Genomic DNA, 25,613 nt, shown 5'->3' with positions numbered 1-25,613 from the left:
ACATGACTTATGAGGAGAGGCTGAGGCAACTGGGATTGTTTAGTCTGCAGAAGAAAAGAATGAGGAGGGATTTGATAGCTGCTTTCAACTAACTGAAAGGGGGTTCCAAAGAGGATGGATCTAGACTGTTCTCAGTGGTAGCGGATGACAGAATGAGGAGTAATGGTCTCAAGTTGCAATAGGGGAGGTTTAGGTTGGATATTCGGAAAAACTTTTTCACTAGGAGGGTGGTGAAACACTGGAATGAGTTACCTAGGGAGGTGGTGGAATCTACTTCCTTAGAAGTTTTTAAGGTCAGGCTTGACAAAGCCCTGGCTGGGATGATTTAGTTGGGGATTGGTCCTGCTTTGAGCAGGGGTTTGACTAGATGACCTCCTGAGGTCCCTTCCAACCCTGATATTCTATGATTCGATGCAGTCCACCGCATCAACAAAGAAAAGCAATTAATAAGAGACTGAAAATTTCTAAATATACTTGGAAAGTCAAAAACTAAGAGCTGAATTGTAATTTGAGAGATTCTACAGAGGAATGCCAAATTCTTATTACATTTTCCTCCAATTTCAATCAAGCTCTTTTAACAAGATAATCTTAGCACTTGGAACTTGTGACCTTAGCTGTGCTCACTAGAAAGCTGTTAACTTTAATAATGAGTCAATTATTTTTCTACTTTGTAGAGACCTAGGAACTTAGAAGGTGAGTTGGAGAAAGCCAAAGGACACCTGATCTGCTTGGAGAATTCTTAAACTCAAGTATTAGGAAGATGGTGCTATGTACATTCACACATCTTCAGGGATGGGTTACAAAGATAACAGAAAGTCAGTGGTCACTTGAGTATGATTCTTCCCCATGAAGAACATGTCAGATCAGTTACATGTTATGCCATGATTCCTCATGGGATCAGGGCACCTGACTGAGGGAGGGGGCAGGGGGAGATGGATCTACTAATGATAAACATTGTAGTCTTCAGATAATACTGCAGAAGAACTGTTTAATTCCAGTGCTGAAAGCAGTGTGTACTCAGTGTCATTGCTGGCTGTCTTTGTTCTTTGACAGAAGTCTGTCAAGGAAATTTTCCAATTCAGTTGAGGATGTCTATCACCACTCTTCTGACAATTCTTATGACTGAAGGACTTTTTCTTCCTTTAAGTCATTAAAATAAGATATGAACACACAACACGTGCTTAATCTTCACAAGGCCACACAACAGATGTTGAACATTATGCTTGCAAGGCTGGCAGGCTGAGAGCAAACAGTAGAGAGCCAAAGTTGATGTCATTTGCCAGCCAATTTCTGCTACAGAGCCTCTCTGGCAATTAAACATGAAGCTCAAAAAGCCAGCAGACTGGTTTTAATACATGTTGTCAAGACAATAAAGACCAAAGTGCAAATTCAACTGATTCATGGCACTTTGTTTTTAAATCACCGACAACTAAGCAAAGCCCAAAATAAAAAACTCTTAACCAAATGATAGGGGAGCAGGACCAAAGGAGGAGCACAAGGAATATGAGGAGACAGACTGGTAATGAAACTGATTCTTACCATTATTACTACAGAATTAGGTAAGACGCTAGAGAAATCTCCTTGGGGGCGGGGAGAGAGAGCGCGCGCGCCTCTCAAAAACCATCATCCTTACTTGATCAAACATCAAAAGGAGGAACTGACAGTTCATCTATGGGTAAAGCACTGTAAAGAAAATCTGACCATATACTGGATGAGTTCTCCGTTCAGAGCTAGTGTTATGCAAAGTTAGTGAATACAGCAACGTTCTCGAATATGCAACTCTGAGAGCTGAAAGCATTATGTTGATCCTTTTGTACTTGCCTCACTCTAGTATAAAGACCAGATGATAAATCTTCATGGTAGAAAGGTAAAGATTAAACTTTGCCAGTGTCTGATTGTGAAATGTCCTTGCAGTGATTAAAATGAATGAAGGTCAAGCTCTCTTTGAAGCGTGCAATCCAAAACAACATTTTGGAAGCAACAAAGACAACTGCTTTTAACAGAGTTTTCAGCAGCAAAAAGGGATTGAAGTAAAATTTCAATTTTCTTTTATTGTAACAGACAGTAAATCTAGGCATTATTTATACTAATTACTGCATTTTTACCACTGCAAATAAAAGTAGGAGAAGTATGTTTGAAGTCAGTGGCTCCTTACTCCTAGTCTCTCACATTAAGGAGCACTAATGAGACAATCCAGTTTCTCCACACTAATAGTAAGTAATTAGTTCCCAAGGAGTTAAAAGGTTACAATATTTAATAAAAAGCTACAATTGTTATGATCTTGAGGACACACTTCACTGGGATACAAGTATCTTTTCAATAATAGGACACACAAATGTACTACTGTGAAATGAATACATACTTCAAAAGCACTTTTTTTTTTTTTGGTTTGAACTTACCTTAGCCTTAACCCCACAAAATAGCCAAATATTAGCTCTCCTTGCCAGCTCTTCATCAGTACTGCAGAGACTCCTAGGCTCCATTCTGCATTCCTACTGACTTCACCTCAAAGCAGGACAGGTAGGTCCTATTCTCAGCTCCTTCCTGAATCACTTCCCTCTGCTTCCTCATCTGCAAACATAATTTATACTACTACTTGAGGTCATCTAGGAGTTGCGGGAGGCTTAATTCTACTGGTCAATTTTTTCACCAAAATCATATTTTGACAAAATAATTGACACCAAATTGAAAGTTCGAACAGAAAATTTTCATATTGGTTGAATTTTTCTGGTTTTAAAACAAAATTTTCCAGTAAAAATGTTTGAAAACCAAACATTCATTTGAAAAGCTAAAAGTTCTTTTCAGGGTTTTTGTTTGTTTTGAAAGTTTCCCACAAAAAAGTAATTGGCATTTTTCAACCAGCTCTGCTTGATTCATTAATGTTTAACATCACATCATTGGATGGAAGGTACAATGTAGGTGTGAAGTATCATTATATTGACATTGATCACATTAACCCTGCTCAGAAGTTTCGAGTTATGTGAAGCAGTGCACACTAGAGAAAGGGACTTAAGGTCAGGAACTCCTGAGCAGAGATAGGTGAATAATGGATTTTTCAGTTTGCTGGCAGATCTGAATTTTTAAAAAATTCATTTTGAGTTTACCTGAAAATGAAACTTTTCAGAATTTTTATTAAATCAGAGCAGAAGAGAGGAGTTTGGAGTCAAACAACACTTTAATTTGACCTGAAAGGTTTCATATCAATTTTGAGCTTTTTTAAAAAAAAATCATATTTGCTTTAAGGGTAAAATGTAAGGAAATTACAAAATGAAGTTGTTTCAGCCCAAACAAATTGAACATTTCAAAAGTATTGAAACAAAACACTTAAACTTTTTCCAAATTGGAGGGTGGGGGGCAGGACTGAGAAACGATTTGGTGCAATAGATATGAATCATGAAACATTTTGTGTTGCTGAATCTGCACCTTTTCCTGAAGGGGAAAAAAAAAGACCAAAATATTTTGCCCAGCTCTACTCCAGAGTTCTTATCACAACTCTGTCACTGACCTGCAGTGTGGCCTTAGTCCCAATATTTGCCCTCTCTGCCTCACTTTCTCCATCTGTAAAATTCAGGTGCTGACTTCAGATCCACATAAAAGGGATAAAAGTAATGTTGAACCACACAGTATAACTCATGCAAGTCCTGCATCTGATCAGACTCAAGTGTTAAGTTCCAATCTATATAGGATGTTCAGTTTCTTATCTTGAACCTTTTTTAGATAAGGGAGGTAAGGGGGCTGGGGGAGGGAGGAGAGAAGAAAAAAAAAGTGAAATGGGTTCCAGCCCCTTGTAGTGTAGAAGTAGAAATGGATTTTATTAAAAAGCTCTATTTTTTTAGAAAATGACACAAAGTGTAGAAAGAGATTAGAATCCAGATTGCAGTGAACATCCTAGTCGAGAGTGTATTGGGGATCGGGGATCAGGGGTTGGAAGGAGGTTGTTTGTGGGGTTCTTTTAAATACAAGATGTGACCACAAAAATAAGTAAATGATTGTTGTTTTTAGCTCATGATAGATTTGGCAAAACATGTCAAACTGAAAGCATAAAGAATGTAATAATCAACAGAAAAGAAGGTAAGACTAGTGTTTACATATACTAACTTGACTCATGTAGGTCCGTACCCTGGCAAATTACAAAATTGACATTTATTTTTCTGCAATCCCCATACCATTAAAAAGAAAGAAGCTCTATTTGAGAAGAACGGAAGATGGAACATAACATGGATGAAATGCATAGTTATTAGCAGGCTATAGCTTTAGTATGGGTGGGATGTCTACTGGTTTCACTTTCTGGGAGTACTCATTTTGAGCCTGTTTTTATCTAAGTGGTATTTAAGCTAGTAAGAACCAAAAATAACAAGCCCCCCATGTTCTTGAAAGAAGCTTTAAAAAAATAAACCAACAGCTTCTGATGCCTCTGCTTTTAGTATGAGAAGAATTAGAAATGCACTATTTTTTTAAACAGATCAGTGATTCTTATCTGTATGGCAAAATGGGTTGATGAGTAAGTGCATTTTTTATCTCAAAGAGATTGCAGTTTACAGGAAGCTGTGGTAGTGATGAAAAGAAAGAATAAGTAACTACCACAGTTTCCTTAGAAAGAAGAATTTTAATACACTGTATGATACTGTGAAAAATTACAATGCAGTTTCTACAGTTGTCTGGATATTTTTCTCTGGGTTTAAGTTTAACAGTCCCATAGAATCATAGAACTGAAAGGGACCTTGAGAAGTCATCTAGTCCAGTCCCCTGCACTCAAGGCAGGACTAAGTATTATCTACACCATCCCCGACAGGTGTTTGTCTAACCTACTCTTAAAAATCTCCAGTGAAGACGACTCCACAACCTCCCTAGGCAATTTATTCTAGTGCTTAACTACCCTGACAGTTAGGAAGTTTTTCCTCATGTCCAACCTAAGCCTTCCTTTCTGCAATTTAAGCTCATTGCTTCTTGTCCTATCCCCAGAGATAAAGAACAACAATTTCTCTCTCTCTTCCTTATAACAACCTTTTACATACTTGAAAACTTCCCTCATAGGTCATGTTTTCTAGACCTTTAATCATTTTTGTTGCTCTTCTCTGGACTCTCTCCAATTTGTCCACATTCTTCCTGAAATGTGGCACCCAGAACTGAACACAATACTCCAGTTGAGGCCTAATCAGAGCAGAGCAGAAGAATTACTTCTTGTGTCCTGCTTAGAACATTCCTGCTAATACATCCCAGAATGATGTTTGCTTTTTTTGCAACAGCGTTACACTATTGACTCATTTAGCTTGTGGTCCACTTAGACCCCCAGATCCCTTTCCGCAGTACTCCTTCCTAGGCAGTCATTTCCCATTTTGTATGTGTGCAACTGATTGTTCCTTCCTAAACAGAGTACTTTGCATTTGTCCTTATTGAATTTCATCCTATTTACTTCAGACCATTTCTCCAGTTAGTCTAGATCATTTTGAATCTTAATCCCAAAGCACTTGCAACTCCACCCAGCTTGGTATCATCTGCAAACTTTATAAGTGTACTCTGTATGCCATTATCTAAATCATCAATGAAGATATTGAACAGAACCAGACCCAGAACTGATCCCTGTGGGACTCTACTCATTATGTCCTTCCAGCATGACTGTGAACCACTTATAACTACTCAGACTAACACGGCTGTTCCTCTGAAACATCTCTGGGAACAGTTATCCAACCAGTTATGCACCCACCTTCTAGTAGCTCCATCTAGGTTGCATTTCCCTAGTTTGTTTATGAGAAGGTCATGCGAGACAGTATCAAAAGACTAAAGTCAAGATATACCACATATACTGTTTCCCCCTATACCCAAGGCTTGTTACCCTGTCAAAGAAAGCTATCAAGTTGGTTTGATAGGATTTGTTCTTGACAAATCCATGCTGATTGTTACTTATCACATTATCTTCTGGACATTTGTAAACTGATTGCTTAATTATTTGCTGCATTATCTTTCTGGGTACAGAAGTTAATCTGACTGGTCTGTAATTCTCTGTGTTGTCCTTATTTCCCTTTTTATAGATGGGCACTGTATTTGCCCTTTTCCAGTCTTCTGGAATCTCTCCCGTCTTCCATGACTTTTCAAAGATAATTGTTAATGGCTCAGATATCTCCTCAGTCAGCTCCTTGAGTATTCTAGGATGCATTTCATCAGGCCCTGGTGAATTGAAGACATCTAATTTGTCCAAGTAATTGTTAACTTGTTCTTTCCCTATTTTAGCCTCTTCTGATCCTACCTCATTTTCACTGGCATTTACTATGTTAAGACATCCAATCACCACCAATCTTCCTGGTGAAAACCGAAACAAAAGAAGTCATTAAGCACCTCTGCCATTTCCACATTGTTCTCTCCCCCGCCCCCCCTCATTGAGTAATGGCCTACCTTGTCCTTCCTCCTACTTCTAATGTATTTGTAGAATGTTTTCTTGTTACCCTTTATGTGTCTAGCTAGTTTGATCTCATTTTGTGCCTTGCCTTGGCCTTTCTAATTTTGTTCCTACATACTTGTGTTATTTGTTTATATTCATCCTTTGTAATTTGACCTAGTTTCCACTTTTTGTGAGACTCTTTATTTTTAGATCATTGAAGACCACCTGGTTAAGCCAGGGTGGTCTCTTGCCATACTTCCCATCTTTCCTATGCATTGGGATAGTCTCCTCTTATGCCCTTAATAATGTATCTTTGAAAAACTGCCAACTGTCTTACGTTGTTTTTCCCCTTTGACTTGCTTCCCATGAAATTTTACCTACCAACTCCCTGAGTTTGCTAAAGCCTGCCTTCTTAAAATCTACTGTCTTTATTTTGCTGTTCTCCCTCCTATCATTCCTTAGAATCATGAACTCTTATAATTTCATGATCACTTTCACTCAAGGTGCCTTCCACTTTCAAATGTTCAACCAGTTCCTCCCTATGTCAAAATCAAATCTACAACAGCCTTTCCCCCGGTAGCTGTCTCCACCTTCTGAAATAAAAAATGGTCTCCAATACATTCCAAGAACTTATTGGATAATCTGTGCCCTGCTGTATTATTTTCCCAACAGATGTCTGGGTAGTTGAAGTCCCGCACCACCACCACCAAGTCCTGTCCTTTGGATGATTTTGTTAGCTGTTTAACAAGGAACATATTTGTTCCTTGCTCTGGCTGATCTGGTCTAGTACAGTAAAGGAACAGAAATATTGCCTTTTAAAACTCGTCTCTAAGACTGGGAACCCCCTTTTTTGGGGGGGGGGTCTTTCAATACAAAGGGCAGTCTTCCTAATACAGAGCTGCTTTACAGCTAACCAATAGGACAGAGTTCTCTCTCTCTCTCCCCCCCCATAAAAAGCTGTAAAGCTTTTTCCTCACTATGGCTTTGTCTTGAGTAGAAGGCCTTAAACCTTGTCTACTCAATCAATGCTTTGCAGAGCCTTTAGTGTAGATGCAGGTTATGCCAACAGGAGGAATTTTTCCGTTGGTATAGTAATATCACTTCCCCAAACATTACACTTGGGTTTTTGCTGCCCTAGCAACGTCTGCCAAGAGTGTTTTTTCACACCGCTGACCAACATAGCTATGCCAACAAAACTTTGTATGATACTCTGCCACTACAGTAGGAAGTCTAACACCATTAGCTTGGTTTTAGCTCATGTTCTAGCCCAGAAAGAAGCCTAAGCTACAGTTTGACAAACTAACTGGTGCAAAATTTTCAAAACCACTTAAGTGACAGGCTCCTAAATAACATTTTCAAGAGCGAATAAGCACTTCAGAGCCTAGGTTTCATGAGACTAATGAGTTTAACTAGCATGTTAGCTAAACTGAAACTCAAATCACTTTTCATGTCAAGACAATGCCTATGTGAACATGGGAAAGAGACCTGTGGCACCTTATAGACTAACAGACGTATTGGAGCATAAGCTTTTGTGGGTGAATACCCACTTCATCAGATGCACGTAGTGGAAATTTCCAGAGGCAGGTATAAATATGCAAGCAAGAATCAGGCTAGGGATAACTAGGTTAGTTCAATCAGGGAGGATGAGGCCCATTACTGCTTAGCCTTCTCTTGTAGTGACGTTAATGAAGGCTGTCTCATGTCTTGTAACTCCCATGTATTTTTTTAAACCATCACCACACACGGTACTGTCAACATAGGGAGCGATGCATTTCCCCTCTCATTCAATTTCTCCGTCAATTAAGCATGTCCTACCAGGCTGACCGAGTTCTTCCTTCATTTCTCTCTACATCATCTCACAAAAATTAAGATGCTTTCTGAGGTACGGATGTTTCTGAAATAGGTGATTAAAATGAGGACTCCCAGTACATGGGTCCCCTTCAACTTATGTTCCTTCCCACCCACCAAGAAAAGGAGTTGTTGCCTGTAATTCTAAAGGTTTTGTGAAAAAGTCAGGGCTGCAAGGCACTGAACACTTCCTGAATCACTGCGGGTTGCATGTGTTCAACACCCTGTGGAATCAGGCTACAAACCTTCTAGCAAAATGTCTCAGTTGAAAAACACAATTTACTTTAAGAACTAATGTAATTAGTTTTCTGTTGTTCTGGTAGGTCAAATTAACTTCACATTTGCAGATAAAAGTAAAAAGAAGCTTTAATATCATAAGCTTAGGTTAAATCCCTCTGCAATATGAGTTAACATTGCCTTGTTAATCAGTTTATGACAAGATTCCATTCTAGCAGCTTGTTCCAAGCAGCCTCTCAATAACTCTTCCAAAGGATTCTCTTGAGTTTCTTTCTGAAACCAAGACTTCTAGTCCCTGCTGCACAAACACAGTAAAAGAAACCTACTACTACGTCTCTGACATTGGAGCACCATATCTGAAATTTGCAATTTAACAAAACAAGCAAACATCAATTATGCTTTATAGCCAAAGAACCCTTCAAAAGCCAACTTGAGGCCAGTTCCTGCTCCCATGGAAGTCAATGGAAGATTGGTTATCAACTTCAACAGGAGCAGAACCAAGGTCTTACTGCATAGTATTCAAACTAGGACAAGGGATGACATTCTCCCCTTGAATCACACTTCTTTTCCTTTCTGCCACCAGTGCAAGTTTAAGTAGGGTATAACCAAATATAGCACCACAATTCAAGACCCAGCATTAGCAGACCACCAAATTTGAGCACTGCTACAGGAGCACGTCAGTAAGGATGTGTAAGCCCCACCGTTTTCAGTTTAAACCGATTTTTACCGAAAAATCCCAGGTTTTATCAGAAGTATTATTCGTTTTTTTCCAATTTTCACCCTATTTTTTATCATTCAATTATATAAAAATAACTTGTTTTATTAGAAAAATACAATACATTGCATGAGATGTTTTACAATAATACATTTGTCTGTGTGTATGTGCAAAGCTGCCTGTTGAAGTAAGGCTATTTATTAGCCATGCAGATACACACAAACATACATGCATGCACACAAGCTCTGAAGTGCGTGTGCATCTGAACGTACTGATAAATCTCACACCTTCCACGTACACATTTCAAGCTGTTAGCAAATAACGGTTTAAAGATTTGACACTAAAATGGGAAGAAAACGAAAATTGGTGTCAGAATACATTTTAGAACATAAGGCAGTATTTGAAAAAGTCTTAAAAAAACAAACAGGAGAAAAAGGATGAAGTTGCGGTGTATGTACTGCAAATGGTGTGGCATCAAAGTTGACATTCAGGCCAACCAGATTAAAAAACATTTGCAGAGCAAATGACACTTAAGCCTAAAACAAGAAAACAAAAACAGAAAGCAAGCAAACACTGGAATCAGCATTCATCAGGGCACAGCAGAAAGAGCAAGATCAACATGATGTAGTAAGTGAATTTGTACGTGCCCTTTGTTTTTCATGGCAGCCGCTAGGCCTTGCTGATGGTCTTTTGGGGGACTTTGTACAAAATTTCTGTCCAGCTGCAAAATCCTTGCCAAATTCAATCTGACCAAGAAATATCTGGAGGAGAATGATATCACTCTGACCAACAAAATTAAAGAAAGGTTGGCTGGAAATATAGTTAGTTCTCTGATTTTTGACAAATCGCCAGATGTTCTTGACCACCCCGCCTTGGGGATTTTGTTTTCTTTTTTTATTTTGTTGTGGAGAAGCCTGCACTCATTTTGGCAGATTTGAAGTTTGTAAAGTCAGCTTGTCAGTAAAACTTTACATGAATATGCACTTACTTGGAAAGATGCGGCAACAGTGAATTCCAACTCGGTTTCTTACTGCATGAAGTTCACGCAAGATGTAAAGCTGAACGAAAAACCTGAATTGCTTTGTTGTCTTGCCCAGTTCACCTACTGCATGTTTCTGTCCCTCATGCAACAGGTGTCCCCAAAATGGAGGATTTGAAAAACTTTGTAATAGAAGCTGGAGCAGTTTTCAAGCATTCAAGTAAAAAACAAAAAACAAAAACCCCCACACCCAACCTCTTCTATTATGTTTGAGAAGAGATCGCCTTTGAAGCAGCATTTCAGTTGCAGTTATACCGACAGGATGGTTTAGTATGTATTTGGCTGTACAGAGTGTTCAGAAGGCATGGGGAAATCTTAATTTGATTTTTAGATCACAAAGATTTCAACAGTGGAAAAGTCAAAAAGTTGAAATCTCAAGCAGCTACTCAAGAAATTAGGCAAAGCCTCTGTACAAAACTCAAATTCCTAATTGAAAACACTTCAACCACTACATGAAGCACAGAAGAAACTGGAATCCAATTCTTTAACAGACAGCACATTTTCTAATACAGAGGTGTATAGCAATCTGGTTAACAATATCTCAACAGAACTTTCTCACAAAAGCACATCTGGGGAGATTCCAGAAAAAACAAAAATCTTTTCTTGTCTATGTTGCCAGTCACTGAGCAGATCAACCTCGCAAAAACTTTCATAAGTTTTTACGAAGAGCTGTCAAAGAAGTGGAAAGCTACTGTAATTCACATTATGTCCCCTGAAGCTTCTCACAGCGAATCACCATTCTGGAAAGTCATTGTGCTGTTTGACCCTCATTGTAAAAGTGTGGCATCAGCTGATAAATTTAAAAAGTATGCTCACATAATCTCCCCCTTTGGGGGTTCTAACAAAGGAAGTGAAAAACTGGAAAGTGAATTCCGCACCTCCATAAATACCAAAATAAAACCCGATATTTACCCTGAAAAATTATTAATAGTTTTTTGCACCGATTTTCAGCTGTTTTTGTTGTTGTTGTAATAAACACCGATAAATTCCCAGGAAAACATAAATAAAACCACCACCAAAAAACAAAGGGCCTTAGGTATGTGATGTTATGCACCAGTAGCAGCTTAAAATACTGGAATCCTACCTGAAACGAAAGTAAAAACAATTCATAGCAAAACCAAAGGGGATTAAATCTAAAATATTGCCTGCACCCTGGGGCAGTCAGTCACTTATGAAGTCTGGTTTGAAGCCAGAAAATATAAAAATTAAATCAAATCAATCTCTAAAACCTGAAAAAGAGGGGGGGGGAATACTAACCTTTCACCACCATCCACACTTTGGACATGAGTGAATTATATTTTAATAAGTATAAAAATTTGCTATAGGAAGGCACTACTTGCTGCTGATAACCACAATTACTATGCACTTCTCATGCTAAGGTTACAACATTAACCATCCCACAAAACATCAAAAAGTTAAACAATGCAGACTGGTGTTGTGTGTGTTAATTTTAAGCGAATCCCTGAAGTTTTCACAATGCAATGCAAATCTAAGTATTTATAATGGAACCATCAGCATGTGTTTATAGCAGGAACATAGAAGATGTCCCTTACTATTTATGAATTTTAAACATGCTTCAAAAACAGGTGGGGAGAGAGAGAGAAAAGAGAACCAAAATAAAGCAGATACTCACTTTTCACAGGCATTAAAGCAAGTTAGCTAGCAAAAATATGCTACCTACAAAACAGTCTGATTTAGGTAAACCACTAGCCCACAATAACCATAAAGTTTTTTTGGCACATTATTGCCAGGAGGCTAGAGTAGTTTCAGTCCTTCAGTCGGTTAGTAGTCCTCACCTCTGATGCTAGCCTCCACTCTACTTTGTTTGAAAGAGTTGTTTTCTTCCTTCTCAGTGCTCATAGCAACCAATTTCATTATACCTGTTTGACTGAGCAGCTAGGAAGACTGAACAAAATAACCGTCAGTTATGAAAGCAACAAGACAGCTGTCTCCAGGCTGACCTTGGTGCACACATGCTGTTCATTTTCAGGGCTGTATAGCAGCTGTCAAGCCAGCCCAGACACTTCTAAGTAGGTAGAAATGGAGAGAAAAAAAAATCTAAATGAAAGTACTTCTGCAAAACAGTCATCAGCATCTACCCTTCCAGATAGTTCCGAGTGCTGTTTACTTTGTCCATGCTCTTAACAGCAGTATTCCAAAAGCAATAGCTCAGAGAAGGACATTGCAACAATCAGGAGTACAGTACTTCATTGCTTGTGATGCCTTGAGTTTCAGAACTGCAAGCATGGAATTATTTGCTTGATTTACATGCAATTACCAAAACTGCATGCACAACATAGGTATTTTATTTGCACATACAAATTGCCAGTTAGATCCTGTCTTGGCAACCTGTACACGCATATACCCGATACTTGTGCAGAATCATAGTGAAGGTGTGCGCAAGATTAGAAACCCAGGCATAAACTGTTCTAGCATTCTAAACAATTCATGGATCCCACACATTTAATCACTTGATAACAAATCATTTGTATCCTCAGATAGAAGTACAGTACAAAGGGTGGTCTCCGATAGTGGTTCCCCATATTCCTTCCTCAGTGCTCATACTTTGCGGGGGAAGAGGCATGAAGCAGATATCTTTAGTTTATAACAGAGGTACTTTAAGGATCCGGTCTTGGCTATGCCTCCTCCTCAACCAGCACCACACACAGGCTAAGTTCTGCCCTCACACTGGAAGATGGCAACCACTTTCTGTAACCAACCACCCCTACCCCCAGGCAGACTTTGCATTACCTGGGCCATGTACCAAGTAAACCCAGGTTGAATCCAGCTTATTGACTACATTTTGCCTTAAAATAGTATTTTTATGCCCATCATCATGGTATCTGGGCACCTTACAAGGCTTGAGGGTCAGACATCACACTCACTCCTGCTACCTGCCGATTTACCAGTCACCTATGAAACTAGGTTTAAATTAGTTGGCAAGGTCTTAAAGAGGTGCACCCTGCATCTGGTTCTAAGGGCTAGTCTACACTATACCGGTATAGCTGTACTGGCAGAGCCCCCTAGCATAAACGCTGTGTATGCTGCCAGAAGTAGGACTTCAGCCAGCTGAGTGACACCGCCTCCCCAAATGACAATAGCTATGCTGACAGAAACCCTCTTCTGTTGGCATATCTGCATCTACACTGGGGATTTGCAGGGATAGCTATCTCAGCTGAAGAGGTGTTTTTGTTCACACCCTAACTGACATAGCCATGCTGGCAAAACTTTGTAGTATAGACCTGGCCTAAAAGGGGCCAGGATCCTGCTTAAAAGTAGCAAATTACATAGGTAAGGTCTTACTACTAAGAAAACACCCTCCCACACCAAGATTCTTAGTCCTAAAGACATTTAATTCCAGTGTTCTAGATAAGCATAGCTTGCACGGTGGGTGAGACGTTGCCAGGCAATGCTTAAGACAGCCTAGCATGCTACATTTACAAATAAATAAAACTTTGTATAACAATTTCAGTATTGTTCTAATTAACAGAATTAAATAAGCCATCTACAGACTAGTAGGCTCACAGACTACTGATGCTATAATGAGACCATTGCAGGCTTTGCTCATAGACATAAGCTGCTCATTCTTGTAGTTCATAATAAGGGATGGATGAACCAGTTCATAGAAAGAAAGAAACAATTCCCAGATTGAATCCTCACCCTTAGGTTCACATCAGTTTGGATAAGGAACTCCCTAGATCCATCTTCTGGATGACTAACTAATCTGCCTGCCTTCTGCAATGCTGGCCTGCAGATGCCTACTAAAGCTCCAATTCATTTCAAAGGGACTGCTCACACACATGTGTAAAGATAAGCACGGGTCTGCAGAACCACAACTTATGATGCTACCCATTAGTTCCCTCTTCCCCCACCAATGTAGGATGCTACCAATTAGCCTCCCTCCTGCCTCCTCTTACTCATTTTTCCTCAGGTCAAGGGAGGCCCAGTGTGTGGGTGAAAAGCCAGGAGCCAGTCATTAAACAATTCACCAAAGCAGTATTTTGGCATTTTGAACATTTTTGTTCCTTGAATTCTCCAAAATTAAGTTATCTGAATTTCAAAAACACGACTTTGCAAAACAGCTGACCTGCAAAAGAAGATTAACCATTTCAACATCTGCAAAAAAACAAAACAAAAACAACACCCACCCACCAACCTGGTGGCTCACTTATTATTGGTGAGAAAGTACTGCCACACGTACAATGTGTAGTATACGCATTTTTCTTTCATTAACAATGTTCTATATTATGTGCATTATGAATAGTTTGGATACCTAGCAAACTACCATTGTTTTAAAAGGAATTTTAGATAATAAAATTAAAGTAGTATCTAGTACCTAACCTTTGGACTCTAGAGGATAGGTCAGAGCTTGAAAACTTTACCAGACACCTCCATTCATAGATTTTTAAGGCTATAAGGGACACGTACGATCATCTAATCCAGTGGTTCTCAACCAGGGATACACAGAGGTCTTCTGGGGGTACATCAACTTATCTAGATATTTGCCTACTTTTACAACAGGTTATATAAAAAGCACTAGCAAAACCAATACAAACAAAAATTTCATATGGACAATGACTTGCTAATACTGTCAGCAGTTCTCAAACTGTGGACGAGTTCACTTTAATGAGGTCACCAGGGCCAGTGTTAGACTCGCTGTGGCCCAGGGCAGAAAGCTGAAGCCCAAGTCCCGCTGTGCAGGGCTGAAGCTGAAACTTGGGGTATGCAAGACAAATCAGACTCCTGAAAGAGGTAGAGTAGTCTGGAAAGGTTGAGAACGACTGATCTATTCTGACCTCCTGCATAAACACAAGACAAAGAACCTCATCCAATAATTTCTGCATCCAACCCTGAGCTTCTGTTTGAACTATATATTTTAGATGGATATCCAGTCTTCATTTAAAGTCTTCAAGTGATGGAGAATCCACCACATTCCTAGGAAAAGCGTTCCAATGGACAACTTTGACCCTCACTCTATTGTCTATGTTCTGCTTCCAACCATAGTCCCTCATTATGCCTTTTATAGCCATAGGATTAAGCCTACTATCCCCAACGTGAAGGGAAGAAAAGTGGAAGCCGCTGAGAGGACCACCACTAGTATGGGACAACCAATCCCCAGTGATTGTGAAGGGGCAGAGTTCTAGAATTCCTGTGCCTAGATCCTGCTTGAAAAACTCCATCTTAGTTATCGGCCTCTGGCCAGTAGGTACCTGAAATCAGAGAATTCCTTCTCTCCCCCCCACCAGTTGCTGGAAGGGTTATCCCCTCTACCCCCCAAGCTCCAGAGCCTCCTCACTGTTTGGTGAGTGGGATACTTAACCTACTTTCTACCTCTCTCCTAGCCTCCTAGCTTCTGCAAGTGGAAAGAAAAAATGTTTCCTCTCTACCTTTCTCCAGCCTTTTTTTTCAGATCCATCTCCCACAAATACCAATAACTTCCTTTACTCAGTTTTGTCTGAGGCTGTGTTAAGTTGTTGATTCTTGCACAGATTGATGGACTAGCTCCGTTTTCACCAGGGAAAGCTGCCCCTGAGCTGTCTGGTGAGTAGGCAAATGGAATTCCAGGTCTTATAGTAGGCAAAATCCTGACAAAGATCACGTTGTGGCAATTCCAGGGAGCCACAATAATTCATTTGGAAGAAAATTGTTTCTATTTATATTATTATTGTATCTGAAGGAGCTATAGACTGGGTATAAAAAAAACAAACAGATTTTGTGTATGCGGTCATAAGTGGGGTGTTTATTTTTATAACACTTTAGTAAAATTGTATTATATATAAAAATAATATATGGAAGATCAATTATAAAAATGAAGCATTTGGGTTGCCACCCCCACCAAGGCTTCCTCCAGAGTGGAGATAAAAATGTGTTACCGGAACTGGTGTAAAGCATGGTTCAAGCTAACCCTGAATACTTAGAGGTGGTGTGATTAAAGAAAAACCTTTGAAACAAATTTCCATAAAATTAAAATCTACTTTCTGCTGATTGCAAGAGATTGTTTTTGATGAACACCAGTGCAGTCCCAATCTGCTCCCCAATCTGTGTTTACTTGAACCAATTTTAACTATGTTTAAACCCATTGTGTGAACACAATTTTTTATTTCCAGCACGGACTGGGTTTTCAAGACAAAGAGGAGAAACATACTCCGGAGCAGACATAACAATCCCACTCCTGCAAAGATACATGCACATGCTTAGTTTTAAGCACATAACTAGTCCCACTGAGCTAAATGAATTAAGCACAAATTTAAATCTCTGCAGGATCAGGGCCTGTACATGCAATAAGCTAAACACAAGGGTGGAAAAATTTAGTGTGAAGCAGAACATTTACTTTAAAAAAAAAAAAAAGCAAGAGAAATTCTTAAGTCAAAGGCCTAACAATTTAATGTAGTTTTTTTAGGGACACCTACTTACTAGATCAGCAAAGAGTTATAACTAATAGAAGATATAAGCAATAGCAACTAATCTCCAATGGCCATTCTACCCACTCCTAAATAAAATACGTACTTAGAACAAGATATCTTTTGTGAGGTCTAGAAATGCCCCTTGTATGTAAGCAAGGGGGTGTGTGATGGAGTGATAGACTAATTAACAGTCAATGTGCCAGCACACCAGACACCTGGCAGAAACGGAGCTATTCTCCAAAAACACCACCTACAGAAAAGTCACTGATTGCTACCAAAAATATTTGTCCGTATACCTAAATCCAGTTAAAAATCCCTTTAGCTCAACATTCTTCTCTTTGGAAGGAAAAAACCTGAGTGTTCAAGTGATAAACTAGCAAGTTTCTGCATCACACAGTGAGGAAAAAGCTTAAAACACTATAAAATATTTAAAACAAAAGCTTCATTGGGCTAGAGGCTTTAAAATTCTAGTCCATTACGTGTTATACCTATTAATAAATTTTTAAATGACAAATTCTAAGTTGCACAATGTATCACCAGTTCAGAACTACTTTACAGACCCTGAAATAAGACCTTTAACAACAAATTTGAATCCTTGGCTAGACACAATAGTATATTAAAATACCGCTATTCATTTCTATTATACGGTACTTTAGAGGTAATCTTTCAGCATCATGAACTCTATCACTATAGCTGCTTTTCAGATTGTGTTATTTTGTGCCAGCCAGGAAAAAAAGCGACAGAAGTGCTATCAGCACCTAGCACAATGGGGTCCTGGTCCATGACTAGGGATTCAATTCACAGGGTTAATAAAAATAATAAATAAGGACAAAATAGCTTTGTAAAGGCACAGGAATACAACACAAGTGACAATATATGTCCAAGACACAGGATACTTAAGGTATGCAAATTATATTTTAAAAATTAATGGGTTCTGCTACTTGAGTTTATTCATGTAAATTGAAACATTTTTAATAGGTCACAAACAAACCTGACATCATACTGCAATTCTAAAGAAAATTATCTTTCCAATAGTATCTGGGATAACCTAGTAAGGCTAGGTTACTAGGCTTTTTACTCCTAGTAAGGCTTTTCTATCACCAAAGTATCTAAGCACCAGTAGTTAGGAGTATTTGTCTGATCATTCACACAATCAAGATGTTCAAATTAAGATATGATGATGCAGCTCAAAGCAGTGACTGAAATTGAAGTTGGAGATTTCAGACAGTGAAGACATGCCCTTTAGAACTGACATTAAAATGAGGTCAAGGATACAGTTATCTGTTACTAAGAAAGTTTTACACAGACAGGCAAAAGGAAGGGGAAAGTTATCTTGATCCTCTTTGCTTTGCTGTTCCTTAGTTCTAACATGATCAAAGTCTTGGTTCAGAGAGAGGAGTTGCATTGCAAGTCAGTGTGAACAAAACCACTGAATCATTTGAGCTAGCTCGCTCTTTTAAAGCTGCCCTTTGTAGAAAGGTAATGATGAAAATTCAGTAGTTATTATTAGTATGTGCATAACTTGTTGACATACATTTATATTTCGCCCTCATCAGTCATTGACCCACCTCAAAAGTATTTTTTAATGGCGTAACCCCACTAATTTTAAGTCCTCAGTGTTGGGAAACGTGGAGTTTCTTTAGCTGCTGTGTGCTAAGACCCTGATCCTTCAAACTGGACTACATGCCATAATAAAGTTAAGCAAATGCATAAATCATTGCAAGATCAGGACCTAGAAGTTCTTCCCTCCAGAACATGAATTTGGCCCTGAATCCTGCAAACACTTACACATATTAATTTCAGGCATATGGTAAGTCAACTACTCCAATGTATAAAGTTAAGCATGTACTTACATGCTTGCAGGACAGAAGCCTTTAAAAGTTCACAGCAGAACTGAAAGAACATGGAAAAAAACTTAATTTGCACCTGGCAAACCAGTTCTAGAGAAAACCAAGCCCGACAAAGCTCCCTTTAAATGATTTAGTATTTTTGTTTTGCAAAGTTCACCATGTTTGCTGAGCCTGGAGGCCCAAGGAAAACATATCTTGATCATTTTAAAAATATACACCCCAGGACATCTTGGGGCCTATTTAACATTTATTACAATTAAAAAGAAATCCGCCTTGTCTTTCACTCTAATTCAACTCCGGCTTAGCAATGCTAAACAAACTAAAGCAACAACACCCCTCATTTGTTCTCCCACCTGCAGAACCCCGGTCCAGCCCCTGTTTGACAGCAAATCTGAACAAACGCATGCTACGAAAAGTTATTCCGAGCCCGGCACGCCCGTGCGGAGCGCCTCCCTGGCGTTTTGCTTTAGTGCACCGATCTCTCCCCGTGCTGCTTCCATGTGAGCTGCCACGCTCCCGCCGATCCGAGGGAGATTTTAAACGGCTCGACACACAGGAAAGTCGATCAGCATCCACGGGAGATAACTTGCGCTTAGCGAGGGCTCAGCAGGTTTCTGGTGGGGCAGGCTCAGGGGGACCTTGGAGGGGTTCGTCAAGCAGCGTTTCCTGAGGCCAGGCGGGGGCTGGGATCCTGCCCCCGAAGGACCCGTTACGTTTTATTTTGAAACCAACCGTTTGGCCCCCTTACACCTGCGCAGGGGCCATGCCCTGTAACGACACGCAGCGCCAATCTCCCGCACCCGACCGGGAAAGCTCCGGAGCCCGGCATCGCGGCTTGGGCTCCCGGGAGGGGGGAGAAGAGGCCGGGCAAAGCAGACCCTGCCCGTCCTCCCTGGAGTAACCCGCTGCCCGGCCAGCTCCAGCCCTTCCTTCCGGACACTGCTCCCCAGCCCAGCCCGGTCTCCGACCCCCTCCCCGGGCTGCTACCGCCCCGCGCCGCGCCCCTGGCTCCACCCTCACACCGCCGGGCGCTCCTCACCGCGGGCGGCCAGCGAGGACACCGAGCTCGCAGCCCCCTTACCTGGCGGCAGCTCCCCGCTCTGCTCCAGCCAGCACCGAGTCCCTCTGGCCCCTGCCCTTTTTTAGGCGGCGAGCGTGTGTTTTCCGTCAAGGCGACATCACTTCCCGTAAGCCGGCGCGGGGGGCGGTCACTGCCCCTCCCCGCCGGGCCGGGCCGGGCCGGCACCCCTGGCGGAGGGCGCCCTAGTCACACTCGGGCGGTAAGGACTGAGCGGAGCTCGGCCAGGCCCTGGGGCGGGAGCCTCCAGCCCGCGCGGCCACAGGGCTCTCGCGGCGCAGCAGTAGCACAGCGCCCGGGGCTGGCCCCTACTCTGCGGCTCAGCTGAGAGCGAGCCTGGCTGCCAGCTCTCTCTGTAACGCACATTTATCTAAAGCGGCAAGTCTTCGACAGAAATCTTCAAAAGCAGACTCCCAAGGAGAAGCTGCAGAACTAGACTTAATTTGCAAACTGGGCACCATCAAATTCGGCCTGTATAAAGATGAAGTGGATGGGTCACTACAAAAACTAAATTTCCCCCATACTGTTACTCACACCTTCTTGTCAACTGTTTCAAATGGGGCACCCTGATTGACCTCATTACTGCTACAAAGTATTTTACTGTTAAGAATAGCCCACTTCCACCTTAATTGAATTATCTCATTAGCACTGACACACCCCTCCACACACACACACACACACACACACACAGTAAGGCAACTCCCATCTTTTCATATGCTATGTACTTATACCTGCCTACTGTATTTTCCACTCCATGCATCTGATGAAGTGTGTTTTAGCCCACCAAAGCTTATGCCCAGATAAATGAGTTAGTCCTTAAGGTGCCACAAGTACTCCTTGTTGTTTTTGCACATTTATAGTAAAATCATAGGTGCTGGAACTAGGGATGCTCATGCTGCCACAGCCCCTGGCAGGAAGTGGTTTCATTATATACAGGTAAGGTGACCAGATGTCCTGATTTTATAGGGACAGTCCTGAGATTTGGGGCTTTGTCTTATATAGGTGCCTTTCTCCACCCCCTTGATTCCGCAATTCCAATTTTTTACACTTGCTCTCTGGTCACCTTTTGTAGAGCATTTACAATTTGGTTCAAGGGCTCTCAGCGCACACCTTATAAAAATTGTTCCAGCAGCCCTGAGTGAAGGTGAGATGAGACACACCCCATCAACTCAGACAGAGACAAACACCTACAAGATCTCTGTCAAGCTTTCTTACAACTACAATACCCACCTGCTGAAGTGAAGAAACAGATTGATAGAGCCAGAAGAGTTCCCAGAAGTTACCTACTACAGGACAGGCCTAACAAAGAAAATAACAGAACACCACTAGCCGTCACCTTTGGCCCCCAACTAAAACCCCTCCAATGCATTATTAAGGATCTACAACCTATCCTAAAGGATGACCCAGCACTCTCACAAATCTTGGGAGACAGGCCAGTCCTTGCCTACAGACATCCCCGCAACCTGAAGCAAATACTCACCAACAACCACATACCACACAACAGAACCACTAACCCAGGAACTTATCCTTGCAACAAAGCCCATTGCCAACTGTGTCCACATATCTATTCAGGGGACACCATCACAGGGCCTAATAACATCAGCCACACTATCAGAGGCTCGTTCACCTACACATCCACCAATGTGATATATGCCATCATGTGCCAGCAATGCCCCTCTGCCATGTACATTGGTCAAACTGGACAGTCTCTACGTAAAAATAAATGGACACAAATCAGATGTCAAGAATTATAACATTCATAAACCAGTCGGAGAACACTTCAATCTCTCTGGTCACGCAATCACAGACATGAAGGTCGCTATCTTAAAACAAAAAAACTTCAAATCCAGACTCCAGCGAGAAACTGCTGAATTGGAATTCATTTGCAAATTGGATACTATTAATTTAGGCTTAAATAGAGACTGGGAGTGGCTAAGTCATTATGCAAGGTAGCCTGTGTCCTCTTGTTTTTTTCTACCCCCCCGATGTTCTGGTTTAACTTGGATTTAAACTTGGAGAGTGGTCAGTTTGGATGAGCTATTACCAGCAGGAGAGTGAGTTTGTGTGTGTATGGGGGTGGGGGGATGTGAGAAAACCTGGATTTGTGCAGGAAATAGCCCAACTTGATTGTCATGCACATTGTGTAAAGAGTTGTCACTTTGGATGGGCTATCACCAGCAGGAGAGTGAATTTGTGTGGGGGCGTGGAGGGTGAGAAAACCTGGATTTGTGCTGGAAATAGCCCACCTGATGATCACTTTAGATAAGCTATTACCAGCAGGACAGTGGGGTGGGAGGAGGTATTGTATCATATTCTCTGTGTATATATAAAGTCTGCTGCAGTTTCCATGGTATGCATCCGATGAAGTGAGCTGTAGCTCACGAAAGCTTATGCTCTAATAAATTGGTTAGTCTCTAAGATGCCACAAGTACTCCTTTTCTTTTTGCGAATACAGACTAACACGGCTGTTACTCTGAAACCCCATCAACAGGTGCTATCTAAACACACAGGAAGAGTCTCTGCCCTAGCTTACCCTCACCTTAAATACAAGCCACAAGTAGGGGTGGAAGATAAAAGTAACTTGTCAACACTCAAACCTGCCTTGGTTTTAATTAAGCTGGTGCTAGCCTCTGTGCATACACACAGATATAGATTTAAATCTGGTTATAATGTTCTAGAGCTTTGCCCTGAACAGCTCATCCTTGTGTACAATGAGATCAGGGCCAGGAGTAGGGCTCTTAAGTGCTATATTAATAGCAAATCAGCTTTTTAAAAGATAGAGTTAGACTGCTGCAAGCCCCGCTGAAGAGTCTTATTTCAGTTTAGTGACTTATTATAGAGCAAGTAAAGCCACTAAGCATGTCCCCACTCAAAATTGCACCAATTTAACATCACATCTTTCCTTAATCTTACACAGTGTGATCCTAGGGTATGCCTCAATTACATTGTAAACACAGGTTTATGGGACCCAGTGTCTCCAAACTTACACCTGAGCATTCACACTCCATTGTAAACCTAGGTTTACAATTGCTGGATCCTGGACCCACAACAAATACTATTATGTTCATATTACACTATGCAGACTTTCTGACTTGGGTCTGTGGCTTGAGCTGCATCCACACAGCAAAAAATGACAGGACTTGAACCTGAGGAGCATCTGGCTCTCCTCTCCCCGCAGAGTAGGGGATTTGAGACAAGTTTACAATGGAACATAGACATATCCATAGTCTGATATTGCACAGGTCAAAGCTGGTTTTAACTTATCCATATTCTAAATAATAAATATCAGTTATCCCCAATTACTGCAAAGCCTAGCTATTTTAGATCTTTGATTTGTGAAGCCTATGTCTACTGCTAGAATTTTCTTTCATTTAATATATTTACTATCTGTTGCAAATGGATGGCAAAGCATTTTACAAACTAGGTGTAATTAGTATTAAGTACAACTTCCTCTGTGGCAGAGGCCACCAAAGTCGGACACTACATACCACTGCTGAAATTTCTTGAGCACAAAGTAGTCCAAATGAAGAAAAAAGGTGAATAGAAGGTGATCTTTTATTCCTCTTGTACAATATATCTTTTCTGAAAGCAGCTTACACTCCTTGAGCTTGAGCTAGACTGCTTATTACAGACAGATACAGCAGGCTTCCAGGGGTAAACATCACTTTTTGCCCACAGTTAATTTTGATAACAGCTAATGTGAATCTTTGCTGCCACCTGGCAGCTGTTTTCCTTTTGAAACCAATCCAAAAAATTTTCTCCAGACTGTCCCTCCCACTTCTGTTGTAAAAGAGGTGCTCCCTCTCAAATACTCCCTCCCCCCCCCCGCCCCCCAAATCCTGGTATGCTGCTTCTTTTAGTCATAGACCTTAAAAGAGGCATACACTGGAACAAAGTAATGCAAAAGTGCTTTGGAAAGCTGACAGATAGCATGGCCTAGTAAACAGAGTCAGACAACCTCAGTTCTACTCCTGGTTCTGTCACTGAGCTGTTGTATGGGCAACACACTTCACCAGAATTCCTGCATTTGTAAAATGGGAAATAATGGCACATCCCTTTGTAAAGGTCTTTGAGAACTATGTTCTTGGTGTCATAGAGGAAGAGCTTAGTTAGGCTGATGCTTGTGGAAGAGGGTAGTTTTGTATTAATTGTATTTTTAATTCATAGTCATAGAACCTAGTGTATAAAATAAACTGGTTCTATATATTGAAATCAAAATAAATGAATAAAAGCTAATTATTATTTCTAAGGCTTCTGCTATGCTATTGATACAACCCCTCAAAATAGTTTTGAACATTTCAAGAACCAGGTAACATACTCAACTGCTTGGGCATATGCTTCAGTTTTCCATGATCTTGTCAACTATCTGCAGTGAGCGAGGGGATGGCACAACTACACACAAAGCCCTGTATACAGTTCAAGATAATTTATTAGATACATTAAACAGACTGTATATGCCAATGTTAGTCCCCCCATCTCTTACACCATTTCTAGTTCAAAACTGAACACCTGGGTTTCAGAGGGTGCAAGCTACCTCACCCCTCATTGACAGAAGAGACTTACCTATAAAGCCAAAACAGGAGAAGCAAATTTTGAATCTGGATTTCACACCTCAAATTAGTGAAATGAGTTAAGTTTTGCCATAGAAAAGAACGCAACACCAAGCTTAACAGCACCACACTCTGGCCACTTTAATGATTTATTACTAGGGAATGAATTAAGGCATAATGCAGGAGCATGTAGTTCTTCATAAATCACAGAGGACAAAAAACAAACAGACACTGATCACAGGAAAAGCATCAGTAATGCCTTCAGTTTTCTATACGAAATGAAACAAGATTCCACTATTTCAGATAAATTCATTTGCTATCTTCCAATGATCTTGCTCAGACCACAACATAGCTCCAGCATATATGATTTCAGTCCTTTCTAATCTCTTATCTGCCCCATGACAAGGTATACTCCAGGTCCAGGACTACCAGTGGTATCAACACACCAGTGGCCTAATAGTTGTCAAGTATTTTTGATAGGCATCATGGCAAAGAAGAGTTTAAAAGAGGAATATGGAGGAGGATAATAGGAAATAGTTGTGTGCATGATTAAAGGGAGCTCCCCCAAGTCTGAGGGGCAGCATGGAACTAAGGTGCTAGTTTGAAAATTTAACAAATGGGGGATGGAAAGTGGGCCAACAGGAGGTATGAATCAATACAGAATAAGAGATGACAGGTAGAGGGTGATAGACTGAAGAGCCATGAAAGTAATAAAGTGATGTGATAGAGTAGGGGGAGCCAGGGAAGAACCCAAAGAAGGCTGACATGGCTAAACAGATGAGAGGGGGCAAGACTAAATTTCTGAAGGCAAGAGACAAGGAGGTTACACTAATTAAGATGTGAGATTATGAGAACTTGGACAAGAGTTTTAGCCATGTGGTTGGAGAGGAAAGACCACATCTTAGAGATGTTATAAAGAAACAATTGGCAAGATTTAGACATGCCCAGATGTGAAGGCCTAGAGAAAAGTTCACATCAAAGACGAAACCCTCATTCACTTCCTCAGTCTGGGGTGCCATCTGGCTGATCTGGTCAGGTCACTTTCCTTTATCAGTTTCCTTCAGGCTGGGCAGAGCTGGAGGGCTCTCTCAGCCTGTCATGCTGGTGCCTTGCAGTTAGTTTCCAGATCAAGTGAAAAGCGTAGAGCAAGAGCGACACACCAAAAGGAACATAAGGAAAGACAGACCAGCATCTCATGTGTATCAGACTGAGGTCCTTGCTGGTCCAGTGACGTTGGTCAGGAGTCCTCATCAGTGCAATTGTTTAGACATCCTAATGATCAAGCCTCTCCAGTGAAGCACAGGCTCTGGGGTGGTCACAGACCTATAGGCCTCCCTTCCACCCCTGAGTCTAATCCATCCTGTTGATCACCAGAGGCACTTTTTCTTTGGGGTGGGGTGGGGGATCCACAAAGGGGTGGGAGGACATGAGTGGAATACAATATCCCTTCATTATTTTGTTCACCAATTAAGTCTAACTCCCCATACACCAATTTTGGTCTATTAATTTCCAAATT

General features: G+C 40.9%; 1 protein-coding gene across 8 annotated transcripts in view; it reads right to left on the bottom strand.

Annotated features, from left to right (window-relative positions):
• Window positions 1-19,717, bottom strand: part of RAB27A (RAB27A, member RAS oncogene family) — a 72,981-nt gene extending 53,264 nt beyond the window's left edge. For 4 of the 8 annotated variants that reach the window (XM_073303816.1, XM_073303814.1, XM_073303824.1 and 1 more), the window contains exons 1-2: window positions 19,551-19,637; window positions 18,473-18,512 (exon numbers count right to left, since the gene is read on the bottom strand). The gene's annotated coding sequence lies outside the window, so the exon portion shown is untranslated. Of the gene's footprint in view, window positions 1-2,399; window positions 2,590-18,472; window positions 18,513-19,550 lie in introns of all 8 variants that reach the window. The other 4 variants (XM_073303817.1, XM_073303815.1, XM_073303825.2 and 1 more) reach the window with 4 other exon arrangements.
• Between the last annotated feature and the right edge of the window lie 5,896 nt (window positions 19,718-25,613).

Source organism: Lepidochelys kempii, chromosome 10, assembly GCF_965140285.1.
Source record: "Lepidochelys kempii isolate rLepKem1 chromosome 10, rLepKem1.hap1, whole genome shotgun sequence".
In the NCBI taxonomy this organism is placed as follows: domain Eukaryota; kingdom Metazoa; phylum Chordata; order Testudines; family Cheloniidae; genus Lepidochelys; species Lepidochelys kempii.
This window is presented reverse-complemented; position numbering and strand designations above follow the sequence as displayed.